The sequence below is a fragment of the Amblyomma maculatum genome, unplaced genomic scaffold (genome assembly GCF_055883805.1).
Source record: "Amblyomma maculatum isolate TAMU_Amacu unplaced genomic scaffold, ASM5588380v1 scaffold_62, whole genome shotgun sequence".
NCBI classification, from domain to species: Eukaryota; Metazoa; Arthropoda; class Arachnida; order Ixodida; family Ixodidae; genus Amblyomma; species Amblyomma maculatum.
The window spans coordinates 112,682-129,590 of NW_028146787.1; the positions used below are offsets into that span (position 1 = coordinate 112,682).

The window sequence follows — 16,909 nt, forward strand, 5'->3', positions numbered from 1 at the left end:
TGGAGCGTTTCTGGTGGTATGGTATGTTGCGTCGCGTACCTACTGTAACATCACATAGGTGTCCTTCGTCTTCAGAGTTGTTATCGCAAGGCCGGCTATCCCTGCGATTGTTACGCGCTTTGCGTGCATTTCGTCTGTCGAGCACACATGCAACTCCTCTGTGCCCGATCACCTGAAAACATGTCATAAATTTTCTTTGGTGCAAGACGACCACAGTATACTAAAAAAAAATACACTGACGAATTCCACAGCAACGGGGCCCTTCATGGTCTATCCGGGATGGCTAGTGCTGCATACAGTAAATGTCAAAGGGTGCTCATGTGTGTTTACTGTTGATCTGCTACGCCTGCTCACAAACATGGTTTCCAATCATTCTACATCATTCTTTACTACCGAGAAGGTGCCTGAAAGATCATATAATATGCTTGGAACTTGAAAATAATGTACAGAAATTTCCTACAGTTGTGTTATCTGCAACAGTTTTTAAAACTTTTGTTCAAACCTTTATTCATTTTTGACACAATGAGCAGAAACTGTGCTGAGCACAATGATAAGTTTGATGATGGTGACCAGGGAGCCCCAACTGAGAAATAACGGGCGCCGTTTTTTTTTTTTTTTTTTTTTTCATTTTTCTTTTAACTTCTATTACTTTTTCTTTTTGGCTCCGCCGCTCAACAAGGCAGCGGCGACCCACTACAAAGGGCATAGCCACCATCACCATCAGAGGCAAACCAGCGGGAAGCGCATTTCCCTGTTCAGCTTTCCCTCTAAAATTGGTGTAAAGATGCTTTGCCCCGCCGAGTTGGCGCAGTCATTCTGCTTCTGGACGCCGTAGTGTGCAGACGCAGGATGGCTGGCTCCTCGCGAGCTGTGGTAACGGCCAATGATGGCCATGGAACATCGTTTTTGGAAGGACTTCATGAATACAGGATTGTACTGCCACCTCTGCCTACCAGGGAAGGACTGAAAACTATGCTTGTTTTTCACTGTGACATCAATGGAAGGCCTTACAGGATAGAAGATTTCTGCCAACCGATGAAAGACGCCGGTGTCATTGAACAGGTAGGGGGTATCGGAGCATACCAGATGTCTCACGTCTGGTTAGTCAACTTTCGAACCGAAAAGGCAAAGAAAAAGTTACTTGACTTAGGGCACATTCTCGTCAAAGGAAAAAAGTGCATGCTTTTTGACCCCAAAAGGCAAGAAGTAAGACTTAAAGTGCACTGGTGCGCGTTCAAAGCCAGCAATGATACGTTGAAATGCGTGTTTACCATATACGGCGAAGTGAAAGAAGTATCTGCCAACAAATGGAAGACCGGTGGTTTTCAAAACGCGACTCGACCACCCGAGTTGTTCGGCTGATACTTTGTGAAGGTGATAGCCTGGATCGCATACCACATCAGATGCGTATCAGGAACGCCACCGTTTTAGTCGTTGTCCCAGGGCGGGCGCCGATATGCCTGCGCTGCCACAAGACTGGCCAAGTCCGGCGTGACTGCAGGGTACCCAAACGCAATGAGTGCCACGCTTTTGGGCACGAAGAGGCGGTATGCACGAGATCGTACGCCCGAGCTGCTGGAAGAGGAACGTTCGGCGATAACAGCGAGCTGCTCATGGATGAGGATGAAGTGGAGAAGGCAGCCTCGAACGCAAGCAATTAATAAACAAACGTACGCAGTGCAGAGCAATGGAGAGGGATGCGCTGAAGATGATACTCCTGCATCAAAGCATAGTCCACCAGAGTCGGATACCACGAGCAGTACTACTGTTTTGCCGCAAGTAGCCTTGAACTCCGCTGGAAAAACAGCATGACAGCTATGGACTTTGACTCTGCGACGGCTAAACGGCGTCATGATGAGGTGACTAGAGAGAGCCAGGAGCAGCGACTGTGGCGTCTAGAACGTCAGCGTGTCACGAGAGGGATACGATGTTTGTCGCTTCCTCGCGGCGACAATCTGGAATCCTAAACAATGGCGGGACGACACTACATGGTGCGGCGCTGTGCGCGCAAAGGTAAGCCCCATACTGGCGTCCTGGTCTTGCTAAGCGATGGCGTCGTTTGAAAGGAGCATTCTAGTAGCAACGCTCAATATCAGGGGTCTGTCCTCCAGAAGGAAGCAAAATCAACTGTTGCAACTTGTTACAGAGCAGGAACTAGATATTGTAGCGGTGCAGGAGACCAAAATCGGGAGTCAAGACCAGACCGACAGTATGGTGCACCCTTTCAGCAGTCGATAAGATGTTTGCGTGTGTCATGCGGTAGGGACTTCGGCAGGTTGTATGCTTTTGATTCGCCAATCGTTGGGTGCGGTTGTGGAAAGCGTTGTGACCATTGATAGCGGCCGTTGGATTATCTGTGACTTCACATTAGCTGCTCTGAAGTGGCGCATTATCTGTATTTACGCGCACACTAATTCAGATGAGAGGCGAAAACTTTTTGAGAATATCGGCTATTACTGTGACACAGAACGTGTGGTCATTTTACTTGGTGATTTCAACTGCGTATGCACGGCCCGGGACAAGACTAGTACTACGCCTTTCAGAGATGCGAGTACTGCCTGTTTGAGTGACATAATTGAGCAATGCCATCTTGATGATGTGGGCGATTGCATCGGAAACACTACTGGAGCGCTTTTCACTCATTTCCAGGGAAGAAGCCACGCAAGTTGGGATAGGGCATACGTATCTGCCGAACTAATACCATACTGCTGTGAATACTGCATACAACCAGTGCCGTTTAGTGACCACTGTCTTGTTGTCTTTGCGATATGAAAAAAAAAAAAAATGGAAAACGAAACAAATTTGTATGAGAAAATTGGAAACTTATTGAGAGGCTTCTGAAAGACGAAAATTTTGTGGGACAAGTAGTGTCAGCTTTAAATAAGATGCAAATATGCCAGTAATGAATCTCAAGGGGAAAAATGAGAACGATTTAAACAGGAAATACAGATGAATGCGATTGAACAATCGTGTGCTATAAAACAGCAAGAAAAGATAAAAGAAAAGGCGCTTAGAAACGACCTCACGTTTCTACTGACGCAAGAGTGCAAGCAGCCAAGCTCGTGCATGGAAAAAATCCGCTCCATTAAGCAGAAATTGGAGGCAATAGATACGAAGAGATATCAAGGTGCGATGGTGAGGGCGAGGGCACAGCGCCTGTTAGCGGGCGAAATGCCCACAAAACCTGCTCTTGGATTAGAAAAGAAGCACGCCAGCAAGAATGACGTATCAAAAATAGAATGGAAAGGTGTAGTCTATTCAGATAAATCGAATATAGAGATGGCCTTTTATGAATACTAAAGCGGACTTTTTAGTCACACAGAAGGTAAAATCGAACAATTCAAGTCCAGTTTCCTTTCTCTTATGCCAAGGCTGGATGACGAAACAAAAAAACGTTTAGAGCTGCCAATCTCCGAAGGAGAGGTGAATAAAGCCATAGAAGACCTCAACCCTGGAAGGTCTCCAGGACCAGACGGGCTTGCAGCCGCCCTTTATAAAAAATTCAAAGACGATTTCGCCCCAGTTTTGACTACATTATTTAATGAGGTCTACGACAAGGATATGCTTCCCCCGTCTTTTCTAACAGCCCATACAATTTTAATACCAAAAAACGTTAACGAAGCCAAGTTTCAACAACTTACCGCTTACAGACCAATATCCCTGACGAACACAGATTATACAATCTTCTTGAAGATTCTAGCTAAAAGGCTTCAAACTGTAATGAAAGAATTAGTAGGACCGCATCAGACCTGCGGCATTAAAGGCCGAACCATATACACTAATATCCACAAGGCACGGTTTGTGCTGGAGTGTTGCGACGCCTTGCATGAGAGCGTTGCCATGCTCCAGCTTGACCTAGAGAAAGCCTTGGACAAGGTGCCGCATGATGTCTTGTTATCAATTTCAGAGCATGCAAATGTAGGCTAAGTTATTTGCAAAGGAGTCGCAATGGCGTACAGAGGGTTCACGACGCGCCTGATAGTAAATAAGAAGGTGGGTGAGCACATCCAAGTGCAACGCTCTGTACGTCAAGGCTGCTCCTGTCGCCATTGCTTTTCTGCTTGTATATTGAACCATTTTGTCTGAGCATTATCGAGAGCAGCAGTATCCAAAGTTTTTGTTTGCATGCAGCAGAGGTCCGCATACTCGCGTATGCCGATGACATTGCCGTCTTCTGTACCGACTACGAAAGCATTCGCAGTGTTGTCAAATTGGTGAAGGACTTTCGTTCTGTGAGTGGTAGTGCTGTGAACTGGAATAAGTGTCTGGATTTCTGGCATGGAGAGTGGCACACAACCTCTGCGAATTTCGTGAACATGCCTTGGGTAACAACCCCAGTGAAGTATTTAGGAGTGCCACTGGAAAACTACCGAGATAGTGAGTCATATTGGAACAAGCAGGTTTTAGAAATGCGTAAGAAGGCCAACAGACTAAAAAGGTTCGGTTGGTCTATGTTTGCACGTGCTACGATTTGCAATTTATTTCTTGTTACCAAGATATGGTGCGTGTTACAAGTACTACATTGTTCTCGTGTGAATGTGCAGTGATTTCATTGTGTATTCGCCATGTTTGTGTGGGAAAGTACTTGGGAGCGCACCCACCGAACCAGCTTGTTTCATCGCGTTCGCTCTGGAGGAGTTGGTTTGCCGCATTTGTATTTTCACCAAGTGGTTAACCGTTTTATGTTCTTTCGCGATACAAAGGACCCATTTTTACGAACTGTGTGTCAGGTTAGATTGAACAGAGTGCTACCAAATTTTGTTGTAAGTTCGGCGAGCATGCAAGGGAGGATTTTCGTTTGAATATTTATCAACTGTGACACAAAAGAAACTTTACAAGGACTTGTGCGATGTCTTTCTCCCGATCCCATTGTACAGATCGTTGTACAGGTCCATGGAAGTCAGTCCTTAACCAAGTAAAATATATGGCTTTACCAGGGGGAACAAAAACTTTCTTTTTCAAGCTCCGTAGCAATACACTAGAAGTTGAGACTTATTTAGAAATGAAAGGTTTTTTTTTTGCACCTTGGGGAAATCACTGTTTCATATGCCGCAAACCGGAAACTATCGAACAGGTTTTCTTAAACTGTTGGGAAGCCTTTTTCTTCTGGGACAGTCTACAACGAACAATTAAAGAAGACCTACCCGTGGATGCATTCGGAATTAGATTTTTACCAATTGAAAATGATGATGGGCTACCGCTGGACATGATCATGCTATTGGGCCTGCACAGTATCTGGCGATCCAGAATGGCTTTCAGGCATGCATGCAGACGTTGATGCGAGGAAAATACGGCAGCATTTTCGCAAAGCCGTTGCGAGTGTTATTGAAGTTCTCAAGACACAAGACGAAGTGCCTGAGTGGCTTCCACAAGTGGAAGTGTTGCCGCAAATGACTGATTTGTAATGGATTACGCAGCCCAAATCGCGTGGTTTTAACCCATGTTGTGTATTTGTCGCGTAACATTCTGTGTGTGTTTGTGTGTGTGTGGAGTAATGTTCTTTATGTGTAAAATCTGATAATAAATTAGGCAATAAAGAAGAAAAAAAAAAAGCCGAGGTGGCGCAGTGGTTACGGCGCTCGAGTGCTGTTCCCAAAGATGCGGGATCGAATCCCGGCCTCGGCGGCCGCTTTTCGATGGAGGCGTCTCTCATAGCCTGAGTCGCTTTGGGACGTTAAACCCCACAAACGAAACCAAACCAAATCAGCTCTATGCTTTCCCTATGATGCGGCGGCCGCCGCCGTTTTTCGACGCTCTTGAGGAATGAGCGGAGCACCTTAGAAATGCACTCGGTCATCGCCTCCTCTAGAGGAGGCGATGGCTCGGTGCTAGCAAGCTTGCCTGTGCTTTACTCACCCATTGCAAGTCGAAAGCCAAGTTCTCTGCCTTGAAGTGGTGATGTCGCAGGTCGATGAAAATTTGTACCTGGTGTCACATGAGAATGACCGCTTCTGACTCGGGTATGGTGCTTCGTCCCTCTTGCCCCGTTTGCCGAACTAGCTTGTTCACCGTGAATGTTCTTGTCACACTTCGCAACACGCGTCCCCGACGCCAACCACTGCAACAAAACGCAACAGGTGGTGTGGTGCGTCTCATGCATGGCCCGCGTCGATTCTAGCATCATGTGACCATACGACCATACTACGAACAAAGCGAAATGTCTGCATTGCTCTTCAGCAGGACTATGGCACGGAGCCCCATAGCACGGCTATCGCACGACAAGTCCGGCGAAACAAACACAAGTATTACGAACACCAAAACTTTTTCTCGCGAGTTAACCACGTGCAACGTCTGCGCCGAAGGGTGGGAGACTCGAGAGGCCGCAGCCCGCAAGCCCGTCGTCACTGCGCCATGGTCACTGACAGGGTTGCCAGGTCCAAAAAATGAAAAGTCGCCACAAAAATGGGAAAAGTAGCCAGAAAGTAGCCAACCAGAGGAAGAGCAATAAAACGTAGCCAAAAAGGAGCCATGGGGCCATGCATGGGGCAGTAAATAGAGCGCTCACTGCAAAAGACAACCAAAAACATTCGTTTAATAGTCGTTTTATTCCAACGCTCGTGAAGAAACAAATGCCAGTTGCGTCTTATAGCAACTAAATCACATATAAAAGTTTTCCGAAAAAAATAACTGGCTGCGTAACACTGCGATATTATATAAACAGACATAAAACTAAACTGACCAGATAAACACACGTGTTATCAGAAACGTCTCTGTGATGATTAGAAACAGTATAAAATGCATAAAATTATGTCCACGAAAATGTAAGTATAAAATGTTAGTGGAGTTTGACGTCTCAAACAATGGCTACGAAAGGAGAACACGACGAAACGAAACTGCAACCACTCAGGTGCGATTTTCAGGCCTGCTGTAAATGGTTGAGTTGACCTTCTCAATCATGGTTTGGGTTTATCAAGGATACGACCAATGTGCAGGGGGTGTTCACATGATCACACACACTTCTTTTTGATCATGACTACTGGGCGTTGGACGGAAACCTTCGGTTTCTCAAGTATAATATTACATTATCGAGAGGCGTTTACCTTGCCTAGAGATATAGAAATCATTCTTTCATAGGTATATCAAGTATATTCGTAAGCTTTCTTGACACCAGTGTTTAATAATGTTCGGCGAATTGCGGTCAATGAATGGTTGTCCGCGCTCCTTGATCACATTGAAAGTGCGCAATTGTTTTATTCAGTGAACAAACTAGAGTGCAAAAGCCACTTTCACACTGATGAGACAAACCTATGGACGGAAGATGAACTCATGACTAATTTATTGTCAGCGGGTGCACGCTAAATAAGACCTACTGCACGCAAACATGCACGGGCAAAGAAAAACATTTCGAAGCAGTTCGTGGTAAGCCTAGTTAGTGTGTTAGCTCTGTTGTGATGGTTATCTAAGTTTGGCTAGCTAGCATAACGCGTTTACACTTCTTGTTTGTTGGCCATCTATAATGCAAAATTTGGCTTTAAGTGCAGTTAAATATTTAGCACTAATTAATTCGGTTCGATAACTAGCACAACTCATTTGCATTCAACCTAAGCTTTCGAAAAGTATATGACTCGGTATATGAAAGGTATATGATTTTGATTGCATATAGCTCACTAACGCTAATATGGATCGCTAATTCAGAGCGTTTGGATTCATCCTAAGCTTTTCAACGGTATGACGATCGTCTAGCTCAAAGTTAGGTATTATACAAAATAAATATTTAATGCAGATTAATGAGGAACTAACTACCACAGTGCCATTACACTTGGCCTAAGCTTAACGGTATATGACTCGATGCTGCAGTGCAAATTTGGGTTTCAAGTGCGGTTTACTAAATATCATTTAATTTGGCCCGTAGTTGGTCAAAATAAGTGTATAATTAACCAATGATCCAAACTGAAGGTTTATCACGTGACATATACTATGCTTAGCCAAGATAGCTTGAAAGTAGCGAAATAGACTAAGCGGCCGCTTTGACTTTTTCTGATCTTAAAGTTCAAAGCACCAGCCTGGGCCTTTCTCCCGTTTTGTGAAGTTTTACCGCGGTGACAGAGTTCACGCTAAAAAAAACAGAAAAACAAACGCAGACAAAGTCAGAGGCAGTGCTAGATCCTGGAGCGCAGACCTGGACCAAAAGCGCGCGCTTCACTGACTGCTGCGACCGGCCGGGGGGCGGGCGCAAGGGAGAAAAAGCGTGTCGTGCGCAGAGCTCGCAGCCGCCCCGCGCGAGGAGAATTGAGCAGGAAAGCGCGGCGCGGAGGAGAGTGTTGCTACTTTCAAATTATCAAGGGGTTTTAGTGGATAGATGTTAAGAGCGTCCCCTTTGAAACAGGGTGGGAACAGTCGTCACCATGCACAGTTGGTTGTATTGCAGCGCTACCGTTGATAGATTTGCTATCTGTCTATCTATAAAAATGAGCATCCTGAACAGCGCGCAAACGGGCTCGTTGGAATAGGCGAAAATTTTTCAAAGTAGCCAGAAAGTAGCCAAGTAGCCAACCTCAAACTTTTGTCGCCAGGCGGCTCAGAAAGTAGCCAATTTGGCGTAAAGTCGCCAAATCTGGCAACCCTGGTCACTGATGCAACCCGCCATGAATAGGGTTTTTTCGGCTAAAATTTTGTCCCTAGATTTCCCCAAACGCATTGAACGCCATGTTTTTACAAAGTACCTAAATGCTGACTATTATGTGCCTAGTTGAGTCTGAATTTGTCCCCAGATTCGTGGCGGGCTGGCGGGCTTTTCGGCTCTTTCCTCGTTGTCGCCGACGGCGTCCAGAGCTTTTGAATTGACGAGCTGTGGACAACGCCGTCGTCGGCGCATTCGGGCAGTGTTTGTAAAGTCTCTCAGTTTATTGGCGTGGTTTTGCTGCAGCGGAGGTAGTGCAACGCACCCTTAACATTAAACCATTCAACTGCAAAAGTCGGACGTTCGATTCATGGGTACCGAGCAAATTTGCGATGTCTGCATCAACGATCTGACATCGGCCGTCGCTTCTCACGTAAGCCATTGTCATTGCTGTTGCTTTTTGACATAGTGCGCTGAGTGCAGCGGTAGGTGGGTGTCGTGTCCATTTTTGTCCGCGAAATCAATGCGAGAGGTGTCATTTAGCAGTGAATTAAGCTAAACAGCAACCTGGTACTTAATTGTTTTTGAGCTTGCAGATATGACAGATCGAAATTAGCGTGCAATTTGTCAATTACTTATATCTCTGTGGCATGGATGCCACCTTCTAGCTTTGGAAAGCAATCTGAAGACGGTGCAAAACTCGTGTGTTTTATCAGAACATGTATGGATATATAAGCAGTATAGCAAAAATGACTTTGGAAGGAATTAAATTGTTTCCAACAAAGCTTTGCGCAAATACATTTTTTTTTTTTTCTATCAGGAGCTTGCGACAGCGCAACACAACGTAGGCACTATACTGTGTCAGCTTGCTGCTTATCTGCTTATCTGATTCTAATTTAAGATGATTAGCATTACCAGCATTTGTTGTTTTAGTGGTTATTTTATTACATATACAAAAGGAAAGAAAAGATGTTTGCCAGCCCCGGTATCTGATATCTGAAGCACCTGAACAGGGGCGGTGGAATTGAAGGGATAGCGAGGAAGGGGTAGAGGAAATCAAAGAGGTGAACGAGAGGGAGAAAGGACAGGGTAGGTAAAAATAAAAAATATATATATATATATATACACTATGACACAATATACAGTAGTTCGCTTGAGGCCCAGAGTAACGAATGCAGCGAGCTGCCAAAATGCGGCCAGGAAGGTAGCTTGCTTAACTTCCTTCAGGTCACTTGCAGCTGCCTTGTTACTGTATATGTGTTAGTAGACTATAAACTTTGGCTGACATCTCATATGCAATGCTGCTTGGTAGAGCACTCACTTCATTTCAGTATTTACATATGTCCATGCCATTTTTTGTTTTTACTGTCAGGAGTCTTGGAGATGCAGCCGCTCATTTATTCTGGACAACTTTCGCATCCTTGGCTCCCTACATGTACAGTACATGTACCAAGGTATATATATCTGCATTATATTCAGTATTTTCATTTTATTTTTCAGTGCGTGAGTATTGTTTCTGCTATGGATAGCAATTTGTTAAGTGACTGAAAAACATTTATAGCTACAATTAAAACATATGAGTGTCAATCTGTGAGGCCACATTGTTGCCATTGTCGTTGGTATTGTCTGGACATGCCACACCCTATACCCAATGAATTACCTGTATAGTCATTCCACCAAACTGAAATTGAATCTGGGTTGCAATACACACTTATACACTATAATACCCCAGCACTCAACCCAACACTACGTCTCGCCTCGTAACTGCCACACTTGTTGGCTGCTTACTGCACCGAGCTACTCCAGCACTTACTGTTAGCACTACACACCCATATATTTTTTTTTATTTATTTATTTATTTCAAATACCCTAAGGGCCTTTGCGGGCATTACATAGGGGGGGGGGATTCATCAAATAAACACAAATAATATACAATACAAGCAAAGAAAAAGCTGTAAGCAGAAATAGGCGCATAAAAAACCATGAACAATTTATGCAGTGACATCTAGATGCTAGAATCTAAGATAGAAGACATCTAGAATGGGAGCAGTTAAGGATAAGAGTAGACGGAGAATACCTCAGTAATCTACGATTTGCTGATGACATTGCCTTGCTAAGTAACTCAGGGGATGAATTGCAAATAATGATGACCTAGACAGGAAAAGTAAAAAAGTAGGCTTGAAAATCAATATGCAGAAGACTAAGGCAATGTTTAATAGCCTAGGGAAGGAAAAACAGTTTACGTTAGGTAGCGAAGCACTGGAAGTAGTAGGCGAATATATATCTATTTAGGACAGGTAGTAACAGCAGATCCGGACCATGAAAGGGAAATAACAAGGAAAATAAGACTGGGATGGAGCACATTTGGCAAGTACTCCCAGATTATGACTAGCAGTTTATCGGTATCGCTCAAGAGGAAAGCATGCAACAGTTGCATCTTACCTGTACTTATCTATGGGACTGAAACGTGGAAGCTAACAAAGAGGGTTCTACTAAAGTTGAGGACAACGCAGAGGGCTATGGAAAGAAAAATGGTAGAGATAACGTTAAGAGATAGGAAGCGTGCAGAGTGGGTCAGAGAAATAACTCAAGTCACTGACATTCTAATGGAAATCAAGAAGAAGAAATGGGCATGGGCAGGACATGTAGCGCGAGGAAAGGATAAGTGATGGTCGCTTAGGGCAACAAACTGGATTCCAAGGGGAGGAAAGCGTAGCAGGGGGTGGCAGAAAATTAGGTGTGTGGATGAGATTAAGAAGTTTGCAGGGGTCAAGTGGATGCAGCTCGCACAGGACCGGGTTAATTGGAGGAATATGGGAGAGGCCTTCGCCCTGCAGTGGATATAGTCAGGCTGAGGATGATGATGATGATCTAGATGCTTAAATTAGCATTACCTCATGGTATAGACATCTGCTCACTTGTCCTTGTTGTCATCCATGGCTTGGGCTTGCAACCTCAGACTGCTTGCTCCTTCCACCCTCGTAGGATAGTCGTGCATGGCGTGTGAGTGCCGTACATATAAACCAGTATCCTTCAATGCTCTAACCTCACCCAGTATTATTGAGCACTAGACTGGCTTCAGCATTTTGCGCTGCTCTAGCTTAAGCATCTGTTGCGAAATTAAATATTAGCAGCCACATTCTCCTGATGTTATTCTTGCTTTAAATGGACATCAGTATACAGAACAACAGAATGATGATGGGAAATCGTATTTCCACAGATACAACACAAATGGAGTTTTAGGCCTCAGGAAAGCTTGAAATAAATATTTAACTTGATCTCAAACAGTTCAGGCCTGCCATAGTCAAGCCCCCACTTCGCTAAAAAAAGAAAAGCAAACAAACAGCAACTGCACGCTAAAATGCAAATGCATATGGATACATTGACGTCATTTGAGAGGCTACACATTTCACGTTCATGTGACGCAATCGTGCGCAGCCACTGTCACTTCCTTGATACTGTCCAGACCTGTACCTGCTCATTGTGCCTTACGTTCCCTATTCCTGTGAACTGTTTCAAAGCTTTCTCCTTGTCAGCGGCTTGTGTCACCTTCTTCCCACGCTTACAGCCACTTTTTCCCTTGCATGCGACATGCTTGATTCCATGACCTTGAAAAGGCTATAACAAGTTCCTGCATGCACATGGAAGCAAATTTGTAAATATGTTGTAAGGCACAATGCTTTGGTGTTATACTGCTACACTTGTCTGTTTATTTGTTTATCTGTTATGTCTGGGCAAGTTCTGTTATGTCTTTTTTTTTTTTTTTTGTCCTGCTGTTATATGTGCTTGGTTTTTCCATAACCACTTCTCTTGATGTCATACGACTCGAGATGCTTGGGGCATTAAACCCCATAAACCAGTTACCAACCAACCGTCTCTTGGCACTAGCCTGATTTCTTTTATTCCACAGTTTTTCAGTGGCAAGAAAGCATTCTGTCATCAGTCTTTCCTTCCTCCATCCTTTTGATCGCTATGTGGTTATTTCTTTCCCTGTATCATATAAGGGGGACGCTCTCCCATGTATAGATAAATCAGCAACCGTGCGGTACCCGCTTATTGCAACATTCTTAACAAACCATATTCACTGCAGCTTAAATGTGGTGCTGTCATTATATCATAAGCAGAACAGGCCTCTCGGCACCCCTGCTCCTGACCTGAAGCTCCGGATTCTACACGGCCTACCCCGACGTGAAGCAACTTTGCTGTGCTGCCTGTGGGTTTCTGTAGCATTCACAAATTCTCATTCGTTTGTGATAGGTATGGATAATAGCCCTGCATGTGCAACCTGTGGGTCTGACAAGACTATAGGCCACATTCTTTGCGAGTGGACCACATACAATGCGGAAAGACAGTTTCTCTGCCCTGCACTAGAGTGTCTATATGGACACCCGCTGACAGAAATCAAGAATATATGCCATTGGCTACGGCAATCGTCTGCGGTGAAGACCTCCCAGGCACTGCTCTGCTTCATGAAAACCACGGGCCTGATCGGTAGACTGTGATTTTGCTGTGATATGGCTGTGATGTGACAGTGCTGACTTCATATTTCTGTAACTTTCTTTTACACATCACTTTTATATCCACTTACCCCCTTCCCCCAGTGCAGAGTAGCAAACCGGTTTCTTCTTCGGTGTCACGAAATCGGCGCCCATTTCCATCAAGCCGGTACAGCGCAAGGCGCGCGCGGCGTCGCGTGGAGAGCATGGAGAGAAAAGCCCCTTCCCCGCGCGGGAGAGCGCGTAGCTTTGTACGCGTTGCCGTCACCCTCTTTCCCCTTGCCCGGGGAGGACGGTGGTTCATCGGCCTGGAATGTGCCAGGCCTTTCGAGAAGGTTCTATGGGACCTGGCCAATGACGACGCGCGGCTCGACGGGACGAGAAGAGGGAGCTATAACCAGCGAAGTTATGTGTGTGTGCGCGCTAGCTTTGGCGCGTGTTAACAAACAGACGCGGCGCGCCCTATTTAAAGAGACCGCGCCGTTTGATGAGTCAGTCAGTCAGTTCGTCAAGTTTTTTGCGACGTGCTCGCGCTTCGGCTGGACTCCCGGGGATCACCCGCTGCTGGCAAGCCCACGGACTTTCAAGGGAGCGGCGCTCGTCTCGTATGGCGGCCACATCGTGACTCTTGAGGCGTCGGACTGCAACAGTGCCCGGTGAACAATTTGGTGTTTGTTTATGTACTCTCTCGTGTTTCATCTTTTGCAAAGCCTCTATGTTGTTGGATACCTGTGTAATTGCATGCTTAGCGTTTGTATTCTGTGAACCTCTCGTCTGTTCTATTTCAAGAGATCTTGTGTATTCCTTTGTATCGTCTCTTGCTGTGCATAAATTGTGTTTTGTTTGTTACTTCTGACTCCGATCCTTACTCTGGTTTGAACCGGCGACCGCTGGGCACCAAACGACCACCCCCTTCTGTCACTACAAGGTAGTTGAATTCCGGCTGAGCTTGCCACGCAGGTCGAGGGCATCTCCTTTGCGACCGGAACAGCTACCCCCACTCACTCTAAGGGTGTCTGGGAGTGTGCGCACCGTTAAGGGCGCATCGTTAATAATACCCCCTTAATTATTAACGGGTGACATTCGGTTAACCTCCCTGCCTTTCCTCCTCTTCCAACACCCCTGCCTATAGTTACTCAGAACTTGCCTGTGCAATGAACCTAAACCTGAAGTTGCAAACCAAGATGATGTGAAAAGCAACATAAAGTACTGCAGTTCATGTTCAAGACTTTTATAGAGACTCCAATTATAGTTTGATTCAATGGCAAGTATCCGAAGGCTGTTTGCTATGCAGCACGCACAGTGTGGATGTTCTTGATTACATACAGCTCCCAAATTTATTAAACTGTCAGCACATAGAAACGAAAGAATGCGTCATTTCAAGCATTTAGTCGAGTATCGAGCACACTGGTGATACGTTCATGTTCTCCTTCTTTCCCCTGGCGGTCCGCGAATGGAATGGTTTAGCCGATGAAGTGGTTAATTGCTCATCACTAGATTGGTTCAGTTCACGGCTGGAAATTGTTCCTTGAGTACCCTATATATGTGTAGCCTGACCTCTGTACAAATATAGTGAAACATGTGTCTTCAGCGTGATTGTATTGTATCGTATCCTTCTTTTCCATTTCTTGTTCCACACTGCCATATAGAATTATATATAAATTAGACAAGTGTGGCTTGCCAGTATTCCTGTCATTTGCTGTTTCTATATTATGCCCCAAACCTGCAACAGCCTCCAAAAGGAGGCTAGCAGTATGTATGAAATAAAATAAACCAGTTTAGAAAGCTTGTGCCTTTCCTTGCTTTTTGGACGGAATACAAGTTCTCGGGCCATACAAGATCTGCAACTGCTATGGAGGGTCGCACGGACAAGCTAGGCGCTGCCCGATCAGTTCATGTTTCATTGTCAGCATATTTTATGTATATACTGAGGGATACCCCCCCCCCCCCCCCCCCCCTTTTTTTTTTTTTCTCACTGTGGCTAAGGCCAGACAGGAAAGGAAAGAGGACAGGCCACTAAAGGATAAATTTAAGAGAAAGTGTCAGGTCACTAGGGGTGAGTTGGCTCATTTTCCAAGGCTAGGGAACAGTGGCCTATCTTACCTTTTCTGCCTAGCCTTGGCCACACTGCCATAAGTTGTCTCCGAGTGTAATTGAAGTCGAAAATGACTATTAGTGGGATTTGTTTTTATGCTATGTATGGCGTAAATTTTTTTCGTAGCCAAACTGAATCTCCCTTTCATGCCTGGCGTCTGCCTATCAACTCGTCGAATTTGCGCCTGATTTAAGCGAAAAACGCCACCCTCCTGCGCAAATTAAATTTTCAAAATTCGCGGCCATTATCATCATTATTGTTTTTGTAGCGTGTCGCGCCATCTGTTGTGTATGTACACCAAAAAGAGAAAAAAAAACAAAACATTCAAGATGGCTGCCTCCATGTTTTGCGCTGAGATGCATAAGTGACCGTCTTTTTTTGAAGATTTCTCGTCCTGAATGTTTACCCATAACAAAGTTTCACGGTCCTCGCTAATAAATAACACGTCCCGCATCCAAGGTGCTGCTTTTTCTTGCAGGTAAGGACATAAGACGTCAAAGGGCCGCCGCACGTCCTCGCGACGGCGCAATTGTTCCCGCTATACGAGATGTTGCGTTTTGTTGCGCCGGTTGTTTTGCGCTTTATGAAAGTTACATCTTTGTGCTTAGGTTCAGAAGTGTGCACCTAAGTGCCAAGGAATGGGTGACGCCGGGACTAAGGAGGTTGAATCAGGACAAAGAATGTAGGCTTTTCTCTGGCTGTCCAAACTCTATTCTGATCTGCTTACCGCTGTTTTTGCCCGAATTCCATCGCTTTTAATATAATTTATTAACCTTTTTTCCTCGCCCAGCACATTGATGAGCACTGTGGCTACGTAGGGCCCATCGCGCGGTATTCGAGGGAACTGCTCTTGATGGCATAGAATGCCACCACGGTAGGCAAGATTTCTCCTTTGGCTACTACTCTTGTCTGCACCCCTCGCTCTGTTGATGACATTCGAAACGGCACCGCATTTTCATTTACCTTATGGAATGAAAAACGCAAGCGGTTTAACTACTACCGAGACACTTTTTTGAGCGACTTTTATGCTTCTGAGTGTTCTTTGCTAGAAGCTCTCCGGCACCGATGCTTGCTGCTTGTGCTAGTGGAACGGTAGAAGTAGTGGCGTTCACGGTTTACATTGCTTGAAAGCAGTTTGTCTAGTGAACACTTCGCAGACTTGCAGCTTGTGTCAGCAATACGGCTATTTAATGCAGCAAAATAGAAAAATATTAATGCCATTGTCATGAGGCGAGCCCAAGCTTTTAAGAATGGAATTATCTAGGGGTTGCATAGCGTTTGACCCAACAGACAGATGACTCCACAGGCTGAGAATATTTAGTCAGCCATTTCCTTTCCTGTCCTGTGTACGTACCCTCTCTCTATTTTGTAATGTTGGTAATTTCCTACACCTAGAATAAAGCAGCTTGTGCTCTGCCCTGTGAACCATTTAACATCTGCTGTTCTAGACCTGCTCAGCACGAGTGCCAATGCTTTTTTGTGGGTAGTGCACCAATCAGGCCAGTAGAAGACTTTACTGCCAAATAGTGTCATAAGCTTGAGCTTATTGAAGGCACTGTGCAGCTGAAAAAAGCCATCTAGCAATCGCCATTCTTTGCAACTTTCAGGCTCCAGGGTGTTTCCGAAATGCAAATTTATTGAAGAACCCTAGCTAATTTTGTTCAAGCTTGGTTGCGGGGTAGAGTGCATCATTTTAAATGATGCACATTAGCCAGCTGGCAAGCTTGCACTGCAATAATTTGCACAATGCTAACGAAT

General features: G+C 45.0%; 1 pseudogene; it reads left to right on the top strand.

Annotated features, from left to right (window-relative positions):
• The first annotated feature begins 816 nt into the window (after positions 1-816).
• On the top strand, positions 817-1,661 carry LOC146170717 (uncharacterized; annotated as a pseudogene).
• Positions 1,662-16,909: the final 15,248 nt, after the last annotated feature.